Raw genomic sequence first — 14,963 nt, forward strand, 5'->3', positions numbered from 1 at the left:
GTCTAGCTTACTCTAGCACATAGTAGGCAACAGATAAATGCTTAAACTCTCCACTCCCTCCCACCTAAAAAATAAGGGACACTTTTTACCAGTGCCCCAGCCTGGAGCACTTAGGGAACTTCTAATGGGGGTGGTGGTGGTGAACTAATCAAGTCTCAGAGCCTCCTCACACTCTCCAGTGCTTGTCGCGTTTGGCCCAGCGCACTGCTTTCTCATTCCTAGAACAACTATCTGGTGGTTGAGTCCTCGCTTCTCTCTCTGGCTCTCTGTGTCTTCTTTTTGCCTTCCTGTTTCTGACTCCTGCTCCAGTGCTATCTTTCTCTCTCTCAATTTCTGTCTCTATCTGTTGATCTCTCCACTTCTCTCCCCTGTTTCTGTTCGTCTCTTTTTTCAGTGTGTCTCCCTCATTCTGAGCTTTGGAACGAGTGAAAATTCCTTTAGGATACTCACCCATTCTCCCCACTTCTGAATCAACTAACTACAGGACTCTATCTCTGTCTCTGTCTTTCTGCCTCTCTGTCTCTCTCTGCCTCTGTTTGTCTCTGTCTGTCTCTCTGTCTCTGTCATTCACTTTTAGCGTCTTAAGTAGAGATCTGGGAGCCAAAGAAGGTATCAGCTCGAGCTCTTCCTGAGAATGCGGGAAACAACATCACAGAATCAGAGGTTTGGGTGTACGATGTCAGTGTTCTGAGACAGGGACGGAGAAGAAGAGACAAGACAGAGACAGAGGGAGAGAGGGAGGGAAGGAGGGGGAGGGGGAGGGGGAGAGGGAGGGAGAGGGAGAGGGAGAGAGAGAGAGAGAGAGAGGGAGAGAGAGAGAGAGAGAGGCAGACAGACAGAGAAAGAGAGAGAGAGAGAGAGACAGAGAGACAGAGGGAGGGAGAGAGAGAGAGAGAGAGAAGTGCGCGCGCGCTCTCGGCCAGCAGGAGGGACAGCTTGGGGGGGGGGGGGGAGAGGGCGGCCCAGGCAGAGGAGGGGGAGGGAGGGCGTCTCTGAGCTTCACTAGTGAGTGACACTGAGAGCGCACACACTCGCGCTCCGCACTGAACCGCCCAGGGGAAGAGGAGAGGAGAGAGGAGAGGGAGCACCCAGTCCCCCAGCCGCGGGTGCACCAGGGCATCAGACCGTCGGGAGCCCAGCTGGCCCCGGAGCTTGTGTGCTGCGCGGCCCACGACCGTCCGTGTTTGCGAGTGTGCACCGTCCGGTCACGAGCATCTGTTGGGTGTTGCGGAAGCCCAGGCTGTTGCCGCTACCGCTTCTGCCTCTGCCTCGGCTGCCCCGGGCTCCACGCAGACTGCCTCCTCCCGCGGGCTCCGCAGCCCCTCTCTCAGGCCGGCTCGCTCCTCGCTCCCTGGAGCCTTAGGTGCTTAGGGTCCGGTCAGCGGCGCCCGCGGCAAACAGCAGCCGCTGCCTCCGCAGTCTTCGCTCCAGCTTCAGCCTCTGCCAGCCTAGAGCTCGACGCTCCGCAGGGGCTCCGGACGGCCCAGGGTGCCCCCCGAGACATGTAAAGGGACTCGCAGCTGCCCAGGACCTTCGTCTGGGAAGCGAGGAGCAGCCGCCGCGCCTGCAGGAACCGCGTCCTCCCTCCTGGGGCCATCCGGGAGCCCCGGCCCAGAGGCGGTGGAAGTTTGCATCCTCCTCAGCAAAGTTGGGACGCTGCTTCTGGGGAGGCTGCTGCTCTTACCAGAGCCCCAACGGGACCCTGGGGGTCCGCTTGGGCGCTGGAGTTTGTCATCTTGGACGCACCGAAATAACCTGCACTAGTTCACAAAGAAGCACCTTACTTCGGGAGAAATCTGTTTCCTTCTGTCTCAGGGCAAAAAAGCCACGAAGTAGACATTGAGAGGTAAGTACGAACCAGAGGGAAGCCTGCTGCATCCACACTGAAGCCCGTAAAATACCGACAGACGGATCCGACCCGACGCACAGACTCTTTCCTTCCCTCTGGGCGCGTCCCTCGACAATTTGGGGCAAAGGGCGTCTTTAGAGCCGTTGGGGTCCCATGGGTGTAGGGGGTCACAAAAGTGAACTACACCCCTCCCTGGGCCGAACCAAAGAGAAGCTGAGGAAAAGAAGGGGGTGAGTTGGGCATTTAGGGTGCAGTAGAAGGCAAAAGGTATCCCCACGATGGGAAAGATAAGCTGGGGGCGGGGGCGGGGTTTGGGTTTGTTCGCTGCGAGGCGGAATCCCCTGGGGATAAGCCTGGGGAGATTAGGAGCAGAGAACCGAGTTCGGAAGGGAAAGGGAGCCCCTCTGGGACCCTAAGGACAGGGAGGGTGCTGGTTCCTGCTGCAAAGAGAAGGGTGGCTTGCTCCGGACGCCTAACTGCCACTTCCCTCCCGCTGTTTAGGCTGGCTTACTGTTTTACCAAATGAAACAACTCACATTGATCAAAGGCATACTGAGTGGAAGGAGCAGTGCTCAGCTTTGGGGCTGTAAAGATACCAACCATACCCGTCCTTTTCTCCAGGAACTTGCACCCTTCTTTCTTTCAAGTGATGGAGACGTTGGCGGGACAGGGTTCAAATTTGCCTTGAGGTGAGGTAAGGAAAGGTCATAGATTTAGAGCTGTGAGGGACCTTAGATGTTAATGACTTCTTAATAATTCTTAATTTTCCATATGAGGAAACAGGCTCACAGACAGTGCATTCATTCTTCAGGGTCACAAAATTACCAGGTGTCTGCGGCAGAAGTTTGGGGCTATCCAGGAGGGGAAGGATAAGTTACCAGGCGATCTTCTCTAGGTGCCTACGGCACATGGGGGAGGCAGGGAGGGAGTACCTCTGAGGCGATCCCCCTTTCCGGCTCCCGATCCTTCCTCCCTTCTGCAGCCAGCCTATACAGGACAGGTACGCTGGCCGGAATTGCAGGATGACGCGGTCAAGAGAAGCGGGGAGGGGGGGAGGCAGCAAAAGAAATCTACGTGCCAGTTTGGACTCCTCCCTTACATATTGCCCGAGCACGCAAGGGCAGGGCAGCAGGGCAGAGGCTGACAGAAGACCCCGCCACCTCGTTATAGAACCTTGCCGGGAAGGAGTCGTCAGCTCCCTTAGTAGGGCGGTTAGCTAGTCAGATTCCTGGTCCTGCCCCTTCCTTCGCCCCATTGGCCCCGGCGCTGTGTCTCACTGCCCTTTATGTTTTCGGGTCCCCAGGGATCCCAGCCTCCTGCTATTCAGTACTCTCAGAGCCCAGCTGAGCTCCTGGAGAAACTCAGCAAAGAGACGCCCTGGGCGGAAGGCGGCAATTGCCTTTTCTCCCGAAACTGGGTATGAAAGTGTGTCCCCCGGCGTCCGCTCTCCCACCTCCCTCGGGAGGAGGAGGAAGAGGAGGAGGATGCCAGCGACATACCAGGGAATCAGACAGCCTCCGGCCTCCCCCACCACCCCTACTGAAGGGCTGTCCCAGACCTCTCCTTCTCCTCTTCCTCCTCCTCCTCCTCCTCCTCCTCCTCCTCCTCTTCCTCCTCCTCCTCCTCCTCCGACCAGGGGCCGCCCAGTCACCATCCCAGGAACAGACCTCCGGGGGTAGCTTTCCTAGTCTGCATTTCTTTTCTCAATACTCTCAGAGAACTTCGTGGGGCTCCTGGGTGGCTCTACTTCTCTTCTTCGGCTTTCCCGAGGTCTCAGGAAAGGCTCTTTCTTCCCTCCCGCCTCTTCTGAAGCTTTCCTTACCAAACACAGCCCCACTTTCCAGTGGTCTTCCTCGTCCTTCTCTTCCTCTCCTCCCTCCTCCCAGCCCCTTGACCTCCTCTTCTCCTTCTCTCACCCAGAGCCTCAGAAAAAGCCTGAGAGGTTTCTGTGAGAAGAAAAGACTATTTGCTTCCTTCCTCCACACGCTCCCCAGTCTGGTATAGATGCGGGTAAAGTGCTGATCCCAGGTGCGCTTAATGAGGCTGGAAAGAGGAGGGTGGGGGAGAGAAACACACAGAAAGACAGGGACAGAAACAGAAAGTGTCAGAAACCGAGAGACAGAGACGTATGAGAAAGAGAAAGACACTGAGAAAATGTGAATGTGAGGACCCCCCAACGTTTATTACTGATTATTGTTTGTTAAAGTGATAATGAGACAGTAACCTTAAAAGGGGACTACATTTTATATTCAGTCGATCGTTTTGCTGCAAAGTTTTCCAAGTGATTTCTGTGAACATACCAGAAAGGTATTACTTTCTGACACCTATCTTTCATATGAGATCAATCAACCTCCAGGAAAAAAAAATATTATTATTTTGCCAAAGTGAAAAACCCACACAATTTTGAATTCCAGGTTTTACTTGCAGTTTTATAAACTGCCCTCATTTGCCTCAGTCTCTCTCCTCAAAATTTAAAAACTGGGCAACATAATTAATTAGGGTCCCAATTCCCATTTTTAATCTAAATATATTTGGAATTATGTTAAAATGTCCCTTGACTTAACCTTCAGGAGTGTTTTTCTACTAGCTTTTGGGGGGCAAGAGGGTAGAGCAATTAGCCATAAGTGACTCAGCAGCTAGACAAATGAATACTAATTCGTATTTTTCTCAAAAAATACTTTCTGTATCCATAGGAAAAAAAAAGCCCATATAAACTGCTGGCTCTCACCCTCCCGTGAGCATAACTTCAATGTCTGTCCCTAATCTGTACCACGCTCTCTAAACATAACAACTTACATACAGCCTGGTCTAGGATATTGTTTTCATTTTTATGTCAGGTCTTTCTATTCACTAAACCTGCATGGCAAAGCATCAGACTAAGCATTGCAATAACACTGACACTCTGTTTTAATTAGTAACTATCATTAAAAAAGAAGAAGCTAGAATGTTGTAATGGGCCCAAATTGCTTAGAATTATATGTGGTTTAAATTATGTCTTTATTTCAGCAGAAATAAGGCAATGAATAGAAAACATCTTTTAATCACTTGCAGATACAGCTTTTATCTGTTAAGACAGTAACAAAATATATAATTGAAGAATCTCCTTTGGTCTTAGAAGGTTGGGGGGGGGGGGATCCTTCAGTTTATTTGTCCTGGACCTATTTAACATTCATGTGGGAAAGTATGGTGCTTTCCCAAAGCTGGGTAGTTTATTGTTATAGGCAAATGTAACTTTCTGGATAGCCACAGTGGGTCAGTCATTCTAAGGTTAGAGATGGAACTTCATCAGCTGGTCGAGGAACCTGGTGATCCAGCTTATAGCTCCTTTCTTGCCCAGATTCCTTTTGTGTGTTGGGAAGGGAGGGGAAGGAGTAAAGGGGGGAAGAATGGGGGGGTAGTGCTATTTTAAAAACTTTAATCAAGTAATGTTTGAAGGGGGTGGGGGTTATAGGGTGGATTTCTCCTCTTCCATATGTTCAGAGATTTACTTCATTAACAATTTCATGTCTAGAGAGCTAAATCAAACTTTAAAAAGCTCTCTCTCACTCTCTGTCTCTCTCTTTCTCTCTCACCCCCCCCCCATATGATGGGTGTCATTGATCCACAGTGTCTAGAGAAAGAGGACTCAGTATAGATGAGAGGAAAACTGACTACAGTGTACTTGTGTGCGAATCTACAATTTTAGAGGGCACTAGGACTCCATCATATATTCCCATGCTAGAAGTATATATGAATTTGAGGTTAACTCTCTTAGTAGTTTTCCTTGAGAACTCACTAGGGGGTACCAGGGGACAAGATGTGGGCCTTGCACCATTAGGAGCTCCAACATCTTCCCTTCCCCCTTGTCAAGTTTTCTTGTAAGCAGCCGGCACCCTCCCTGGCAGCAGGTGAAAGTGTGAACTTTGCCAGAAGTGGATTGCCATCTGCTAGCTGCTAGGAAGAAGAGAAGAGTGAGTGTTATTGGCCAATACTATGTCAGAATTGAGAAATATTATCACCCCAACAATTTATACGGACTTGGGGCAGGGCCTGGAATACTTATTTTGGAATGTGTTGGGTTTTTTTTTCTTAATCTTATTTTTTTCTTCATCGCAGAGAATTATCTTTTTCCTTTTTAGAAGAAGCAGAGGTCACCACAGATTATAATTAAATGAAATCTCTATAGGCTCTACAAAAGTGTTTGCTTTGAAAACTAATATTCAACTTTCTATTCTCCCTCTCCTATTAACTAAGCATTCCTTTCAATAATAAATTTTTAAAAAAATAGATTTTGGACTCTACAAGTTTTTCAAAGTGAGTTCTACTTTATTACTGCACAGTATTATCAAACAGGATGATGGCCAGGATTCCTTATATTAATTGCCAGTAAAGGGAAAACACCAAGCCCCTCCTACCTTTTCTTTTAAAAGTAATGGATGCATCTCATGCCTTGAGTCACAGGAGAGTACAACTGTTCTTATAATTTTGGAGTGACTGCAGGAGTTTGTGGGATGAGATCCATGAATTCAGTTACATTTCAAGTTAACAAAGACTGCCCTGGGTACATTTAGGCCTCCAGGAGCATACCTAGCATCTGCCGCAATGCAATCCAGGCAGTTCAGTGCCAGGAGCAGCCAAAGCATCCATTGGTCATTAGTTCCCAAATGTACAGCCCAAAGAAGATACAACTGCCATTTTTCTTTCCTTCTTCTTAGTGTGAACAAAATAATTTACCGGAGCTCTAGTCTAGAAATCACAGAGGAATTTGTTCCAGATGACATCTGCAAAACATGATGGAGGGAGTATATGTTTTAATTTTGCCAAACAAAACCCACAGCTTGTTTTAACATCTTAAAATATTAAAAGCATAAAACCTGAAGATGGGATAAAAGACAGGCAGTACATATTTCAGTAGGAGAGTGTGTGTGTACATTTCATTGATGAAGAGGCAATTTTAAGCAAAGAACAGCTGGGCACTGGGTTCTGTTACAAGGTAGATAATATCCTTCTCATTCCACATTTTATTTGGGATTCCATGGAAGTCTTTCAGTTTTATATTTCTAACAAGTGTAGATCCGTTTGAGCTTTCTTCAGTCTTTTCCTGAATCATTTCTAAAGTTTCTTTTTAATAATTCTATAAATAAAGATTGGATTAAACTCCTTAATTTTCTTTTAATTAAAACAAATATTGCTGTGGTCAGTGCTGGGCGTGATAGGGACTTCATGATGCATTTTTGATGGTCCAAACCCTTACCTTCATTTCCTGAAATTACTATTTTCTTAAATCAAGAAAACAGATAGCAGAATACCTATAGAAAAGCACCTGAAATCCTTGGAAATCTCTTGAGAAATCAAATAATTTGCTGCTTTTGGGTTGTACTTGTATTTTGTGTTTTTGCAAATAGGAAAGCAAACAGAAAGACTTTTTAAGGATGGGGTGCCTTGGCATTTGAGAGAAATCTCGGTAAAAGATAACTTACAAGCTGACAAATCATAACTTATTTTTTTCAGGAGACTTTCCTTCTAAGTTAGAAAAGGAGTAAGCTTACTGATGTCATTGCAAAATGAAGGAGGTAAAGTTCGCACCCACACACTGCATTTGTTACATGGTCCAAATATTTTTTTTCCTAGTGCTTATATCAGCAAAAGTGAGATCTGAGGAGATGAGGGCTGAAAGAATAGTGCAACTTTTCCTCCTTTTTGTTTAAGAGGAAATTGAGCCTAGTGTTCGTTCACCTCTGCCAGCTGTTGCCAAAGAACACATCTGCCATAATCTTCTGCTCTCTAAAGAGGTCATAAAAGAAAGGGAGCCAATACAAATGTGGTTTTCATAATTACTTCAAATAAACGTCTTTTAAAGCAATTTTTATTCTTCTGAGAAAAAGAAAGTATAAAAATACACACTCTGAGGAGTCAAATTGGCCCCTGGTATTAGAAAACTAGAGAGGAAGAGCTCTCTGGTCTTTGGGAATTGTCACCACATGAATCAGGAGACTTTTTTGCCCATGTTGACGAATGACCTGGGATTAATAGTGAACAGAACCAATGAACAGCAATAATGCATCTTTGATGGAAGAAGCATAATGTGGGTGGAGGAGTCTTGTCATGACTTTAGAGATGTTTCTACAAGAGCAATGAGGTGAATGAAAGTACAAGGGAATTGATGAGTTTCGGATCTCTCTATCCACCGCAGATACTGGTAATGATAATGTTATCCTCAGGTTGAAGACACAATTCATGAGACTGCAGTGATGGGCTGAGGTTGTTCCCCTGCCTAGCTCAAAATCTGGCCCTGCTAGGTGGCACCACTGCATTATGCTATTAATTCTTGTATCAAAATTCTTTTCCAGTGAAACTGAGAGCATTATGGAATTCTGTACCATCCTTACATACAGCAAAGTAGCAATAAAAGTGTATTTAGCCCCCTTCAGTAATTTTATTGGATACTCTTTAAAAGACAAAATTGCACGGTATTTTGACATGTGGACATGCAAGTGCTCATAGCAGTATGATCCACTTGAAAGAGTGATTGAATGGAATCTGAAGATCTTGGTTCAAGTCTTAGCTCTGACACTTCCTATCTGTGTGGCCTTGGGTATGTCACTTAGACTTTCCATGCTTCTGGTCTTCATCTGTGAAATGGAAGGGATTAGACCAGATGACTTCTTAGGTATCTTCTAGTTATAGACCTATGATCCTATGCCACATAAGACATATGTCCCAAGTGACTCATGTGTTCGACAATACATATACATTTGTATCCTAAGACATAAAATATTATGCATATATGTATACTTGTGCAAATACATGTCAGATCCCTATATTGTCCATATGTCAGTAGGACTTAATCAATGTTCAGGTTTTATATTCTAAATTAATGTCTGTTCATTCCTTTACTGATTATAACAGTGGGCATTTATATTAGTCTTTTATGGTGTGAATAACTTTTCATACACTATCTTATCTTATGATCAGGGTTTTTCAGATCCAATTATTTAAAGTATAAATAGATATGATAATTGGGGAGATAATTGTTTTCAGATACAGTGACTGACCAAGGTTAGACTCAGCAACCAGACCAAAACACCCTTGGTAATGGGAGAAAGGGGGAGCAATGATTTAGGTCATTTAGCACAGTGCTTGGCCCATAGCAGGAGCTTAATCAACACTCATTCTCCCTCTTCTCCTTCACACCTTTCCCCCTGCCTGAGTCCTGTCCCAAATGGGAATGTCAGTGGGAATGTACAGATGACCTTCGAAAATCCATATTTCAAGGGCATGCCATTGAAGTATAATATGTTCATCATAAATAACAGTTTTATCTGGATAAAAAAGCCTTATTGTACACAATTAACATTTTAAGATAAGAGTTTTTTGACTTTGGATTCACTGACTTTGGGAGGAAGGAATGGTCTATGGACTTGGATAGAAAAAAATGTAGATATTTATTTCAAAATAATTGGTTTCCTTTGTAATCCTATGTACTTTATGTTTTGCACTTAACGTTATTCAAAGGAGTGCCTAGCAAAAGAATAAGCTGTTAACAATAACATTTTCACTGGACATGAGGCGGATCCAAGGGGGTGGAATTTAAGAGGCCCCCTCAAATTCTCTTCCCCCACTTTATCGTTGGTGTCTGAAATGCACCCATCCCCCACCTCTTTAGAATTTCATTCTGTTGGGTTGATAAAAATTTGTCATTCCTGAAGAGTTTACTTTGCAAATGCAAATGGAAGGAAGGACTAGCTGGTAAATAGCTAAGAGTATAGCCCTACTTACAAAAAATCCAAGATGATGACTAGACCTCAGCAAAATAATGAAGCAGGAGATACTTGTCTTTGGTATCCCTAGGCTCCCCTCTGAGGAGGTTTTCCCCACCCTCCACCATAGTATCAAATTCCCCCCACCCCCTTCAGAGGCCGTATGCTCCCTCTCCTTTTATCAAAACCAGCTCTCTGCCCTCATGTCAGCTACTTCTTAATGTGCATCTAAGTCCCTGTGTTAGTTCTCCCAGGGGTATCTCCATTTTATGCCTTATCTCTAATTGTGGAGCAAAAGGCTTATCCCTTGTAAAGGAATGTCTGGCCTCCTTAATTAACACTGCATAAGCAAGCACTCCTTGGGACTTGCATTGAAGCCGGCTGGGGCACCCAGCAGGGTCAGAATGGCAGTGAAAAGGGAACTCCAGGACAAATTTTACCTATTGTATAACTTATACAAGGGTCTTGTCTACTTATTGGTGTAAAACATCCTAAGGAGAGACAGCTTGGTGTGGTGAAAAAAACTCTTGACTTGATGTCAGTTCACATAGTTTTTAATCTCTCAGCCTCAGTTACTCCATCTGTAAAAAAGGACCCACTTCATTTGCATCCTCTTTCTCAATCCATCAACCATCATTTTCTATGTCATTACTATGTGCCAGCTAAGCACTGTATTACATCCTCAAAAGGGAGATAGTTCTCACCCTCATGGAGCTTTTAGTCTATGGTCAACTCCAAACAGGGTTATTGAGAAGAACACTTTTTAAAATCCTCAGAATCTGTGGACAGCTTCATGAATGAGGTTTTACAAATGCAAATGAGGGCAATTCTTTCAGAAATCTGATTTTTAAAACTGCAACTGATTCACATTTCCCTGCATCTGTATTCTGAAAAGTTCAATCCAAGAAAGGGCCTTATTTTTTCAATGACTATACCACGTCAATAGAATCTTTGATTTTTGCAGAAGCTCCCAAGGATGGAACATCACGGCATTTAGAAACAAAACAAAACAAAACAATCACATGAGAAGAATCTAGGACTGCAGTTTTAGGGCTAAAAACGTAGCTCTAAACAATTCATTTAGATTCCCGCATTTCAGATTGGTCTCGATGTGTGGGTCTCTGTGAACCTGATAACTTCGCAGACAACTCAACAACTCAAGTTGCCTTTTTTTGTAACTAATTCTGAAACAGAAAAGTAAGGCCCCTGAGCTATTTACAGATGGGAATATTGATTTACAAAAATGGTGATGATTTTGTCATTGAGGCTAGATTCCCAACTGATAAAAGCTGAGTTCTGGGCTTGTGAGGAGCAGGGGAAGAACAGGAAAAAAAATTAAGTCAGACCAATTATAGATGTTTCTAAGGGAAAATAAGCCTGTCCTGAGATTTATTGCACAATGAGTTTCCTCGTGCTGAGACAGTTCACTCAGAGCTTCTTTTGGAACTGACTTTTTTTTCAGAGAGATGAAATATAGGTCACATATATGATCACATTAAGGCTCTGTGTGAAAAAAAAAAGCTATCCAGATGTTTCCAGATATCTAGATGCTAGGCATTTTTGGGACAAAACATGGAAGATTAGTTTGAATTCTCATTTTTTATCTTGGCATTTGATACTGTGTTAAAAGCAGTCTTACTTTGGAGGAAGGAATACATTGAGAGTTTTGGCTGTTTCTCAGAACAGGAAGAAATCTGCTCCAAAGATTGAGATGTTTGCCTTTTGTGACATCAGAAAGAAAAAATTTAATCCCAAACTTCTCATGGTTGGGTTGTCAATAAGCCCTTTACAAATGGGACTCCTTTTCCAGTTGCCATACTTTTGCACAGGCTGTGCTATGTGCTTGAAATGCTGTTTCTCCTCACTTCCAAATCATTGAATCCCAAGCTTCTTTTGAGGCTTACTTCATATACCAGTTCCTATGGATCCCTTTGTTAGTATGAGAATGGTAGAGACTGTTAGTGAGAGATTCACCAAAAGATTTTATATTGATTTATCTGATTATTTTTTGTCTCCTCCAGTAGAATATAAACTTTGCAAGGTCTGGGATGAGTTGTCATTGCTTTCCATTTTTCTCTTTGATGTCACCAGCACCAGGCATAGTTATCAGCAAGTCTATAATAGATCTCTTCTTGACTTCTTTTCTAGGTCAGCTGCATTTGGTAGTTGATGCTTTACCTTTCCTAATTTTTCAGCGTGACAGTCCGGGAAGCAGCTGTATAGAGACACAAGTATAGAATGCTGGTCCTGGAATCTGGAAGACCCAAGTTCAAACCTAGCCTCAGAAATTTACTAGATGTGTGACCCTGGATATGTCATTTAGCCTGCTCAGTTTTCTCAACTGTAAAATGGCATAATTATAACACCTACCACTCAGGGTTGTTGTGAGAACAGATGAGATAATATTTAAACAAGGCTTAGGACAGTGTTTGGTCCCTAGGAGTTGCTGTATTTTGCTCAGTCCCTTCCTTCCCCTGTTATAGTATTGCTTTTTGCCTCATTGAATCCCTTAACTATGTCTCTTCCATTCTATTTTCTGTTTTTCATTGAGTCTACTACTTGGGCAAAGTTTTCCATCTCATGTTCTAAACTATCACCTTCATTCTTTTTGGCTTAAGTATTCTAATTTCATTTTCTCTTGTTTCCTTCTTCCATGCGCTCTTGGAATCTTTATGGTCATGCCATTCTCTTTTTCTAAGGATTTACTCGTACTCATTGTAGAGTTCTTTTTTCTGAGTAGACCTCTTGGTATTCTTATAACCCATAGGTTTCTTCATTGTACTTGAGCTTCCACAGTTTTGATCTCAGTTCCTGCTAAGGGAAATTGTTCCAGTACCAGACTCCTCTCTCTCTCTCTTGCCCTCTTGGATGCAGTGGGCAGGTCCATTTCCTTCCGCAATATAGATGCTGGTGGCATTACAGTAGTGATTGGAGTGGCTGAAACCAGGCTCTAGCCTCTTCCAAAACCCTTGACTTCTGCCTGCACCTCCTGGTGGTCCAGCATGAGTGCTGGCTTTGGCTTTATCTCTGGCTCTTTTCCCTCATGCATTACCCAACTGGAGATACCAAGGAGACAGAGTAGGCATCATCATCTGTTGTGGCCTTCACAAGCTACAACTGGATGTTGGAGATCATGCTGGTCTCAGGCCTCCTGGTGACCCGATGGTATGTGTTGGATTGGCTCTGTCTCCTGCTGGATCTCCAACAACATGCCTACTTTCAGAGCTCTTGAAACCTCCCCCCTCCCTCCCCCCGCCCATGTATTGTCTGGTTCCATACGGTTCCAAACCTTCCTACAGCTCCACGAGGCCTGGGCTCTGATCCATTTGACTTTAGGCCCCATTTACTTGAGATTGGGGTGGTTTTACCCTCACCAGTGCATCCCTCATTCACAATGCCCATAAACTTCAGGCCTCATTTATCAGAGACTGAGATGACTTCACACCTTCCACTCCCCGTGGCACCCCACTCCCCCCCAATGTACACACATGCACATCCTCACTTAAAGTGCCCACAGATTTCTGGCAATCTTCTTCTGTACTTCTGGACTGCATGGAAGAATTTACTGTCGCTTCTTTTTGTTATGTTGATTTTTTTCAATCTGAAACTCTTTTCAACCTTGCCGGAAATGTGTTGCAACTTACCCTGCCACTCCATGTTGATGAGGGTTTGGGGTGAGAGGTGCTCGACACCCCAAAGTACAGAAACACCGGGTCCTGCCGAAAGAATTCAACTCAAGCCTTCTCAGCCAAGGGAAAAGAAAGTTTATTAAGAGTTAGCCACATAGGCCTGCCCCCAGAGATCCCATCCCTTGCGACGCCTGTAAGGAAAGCGGGCCAGACCAATCTGAGCTAGATTGGATCTGACCAACTTCATGGAGGCAAGATGGAGATTATATACACAAAGATTGTGGGAGGGATTGAGGGGTGGTCTGGGGTGATGGATTTGACAGACAATAAAGGGCTAGGGTAACAGAGCTAGGGTATAGATATTTTGATCAGGATTAAGGATGGGAAACAGGACTAAGGGTGGGAAACAGCTGGACAATAGAGGACTGGGCAAGGTAGGCATTTGGGCTTAATGGTTATAGCCTCAGGCCAAGGCCAGATCAAGTGGGAAGATTCAAGGAGAGCTCAAGGGTTCAAGGGGTTCCCAGAGACTGTGCCCTCATCAATGTGTCTCTCTTTCCTACCTATGGCCCTCAGCTTTCAAAAAGTATCATTTACAAATATTGGGAAAATAGTATTGCTGTAAATTCCACTTGCAGTTTGTGAAAAACAATGCCATGTCCTTAAAGGCCAAAAATATTATTGTCTTCCAATGTATTTAGACATCTCTTCAGGATACAATCCCTGTCAGCCTCCTTAATGTCTTAATCTGTGGACCAACAGATTCCTATTGTTTTAGTGTATTAGAAACAACAGTTTAAAGGTGCATGGACAGTCTCAACTCTTTGAAATGCACAGTCTATTCTGGCTGGTTCTAGTGTTTATCTCTATGGAGTTCAGCTGCAACTTTCACGTTTCCATTTATGCAGCTGAAAAAAGTTGGCCTTTCAATGATTGGACTTTTAGTCATTGGACACAGAAATGTTCTCTCAAATTCTAAGACACCGTTTAGGGCCTTACATTGTAAAAACTCATCCAGTTTTATTTAATCCTTTGATCTCTGTATAAAGAAGTAGAATCACTGGGACCATTAAATGTGTTTTTCTACAATGTCCCCTTCCCTTCTTTAATAATTAGTGTACTGGCATTTTTTGTAGTTCATAATTAAAAAAAAAACACACCTTTTCCCAGCAATAGATTCATTTAATTGGGTCTGAGTTCAAGCATTTACCTGTAAGATAATGATAGAGGAGATTTGAAATAAAGTTGTGAAACACATTTGACTAGAATATTTTGGTTCTTGCCAACAGTGACATTGGAAAGCTCCCTGAGTATAATATTATATGAAAAATGAGTGTTCTTATTATACCTATTTTTAAGGTCAGATGTAGAAGGCAGCTAGATGTCAGACTTATGGTAAAAAAATGAATGTTATATGAAGTCTTTCCTTATGCACTTGGGATGGACAATAAAGTGAGACTTCCCCCCCTCCAAAAAGTTACATACAGTTATGCAAAGCAGATTTAAAAGTAGTATCTTCCTGACAGTTTCTTTTTAATTTATTTTTTTTAAAATAACAAGATCCTAAATCTAGAAGTGGAAGAAATCCTAGAGGCCATATTTTCCAACTCTCTCTCAGTCAGTCAGTTAAGTGCCTAATATGTGCCTGGGACTGTGCTAAGTGCTGGGAATAGAAGGAAAGGCATAAGACAGTCTCTGTCCTGAAGGAGATAACAACAAAGTTGGGGAAAGACATCACAGGAAAAG

At 43.9% G+C, this 14,963-nt stretch overlaps 1 protein-coding gene across 2 annotated transcripts in view; it reads left to right on the forward strand.

Annotated features, from left to right (window-relative positions):
- The first annotated feature begins 1,001 nt into the window (after positions 1-1,001).
- The window catches only part of NDNF (neuron derived neurotrophic factor), a 41,328-nt gene continuing 27,366 nt past the window's right edge, over positions 1,002-14,963 (forward strand). Inside the window, exon 1 of one of the 2 annotated variants that reach the window (XM_036762531.1) lies at positions 1,002-1,846. The gene's annotated coding sequence lies outside the window, so the exon portion shown is untranslated. Of the gene's footprint in view, positions 1,847-2,499; positions 2,539-14,963 lie in introns of those variants that run through there. The other variant, XM_036762532.1, reaches the window with a different exon arrangement.

Source organism: Trichosurus vulpecula, chromosome 6 (genome assembly GCF_011100635.1).
Source record: "Trichosurus vulpecula isolate mTriVul1 chromosome 6, mTriVul1.pri, whole genome shotgun sequence".
Lineage (NCBI taxonomy): Eukaryota > Metazoa > Chordata > Mammalia > Diprotodontia > Phalangeridae > Trichosurus > Trichosurus vulpecula.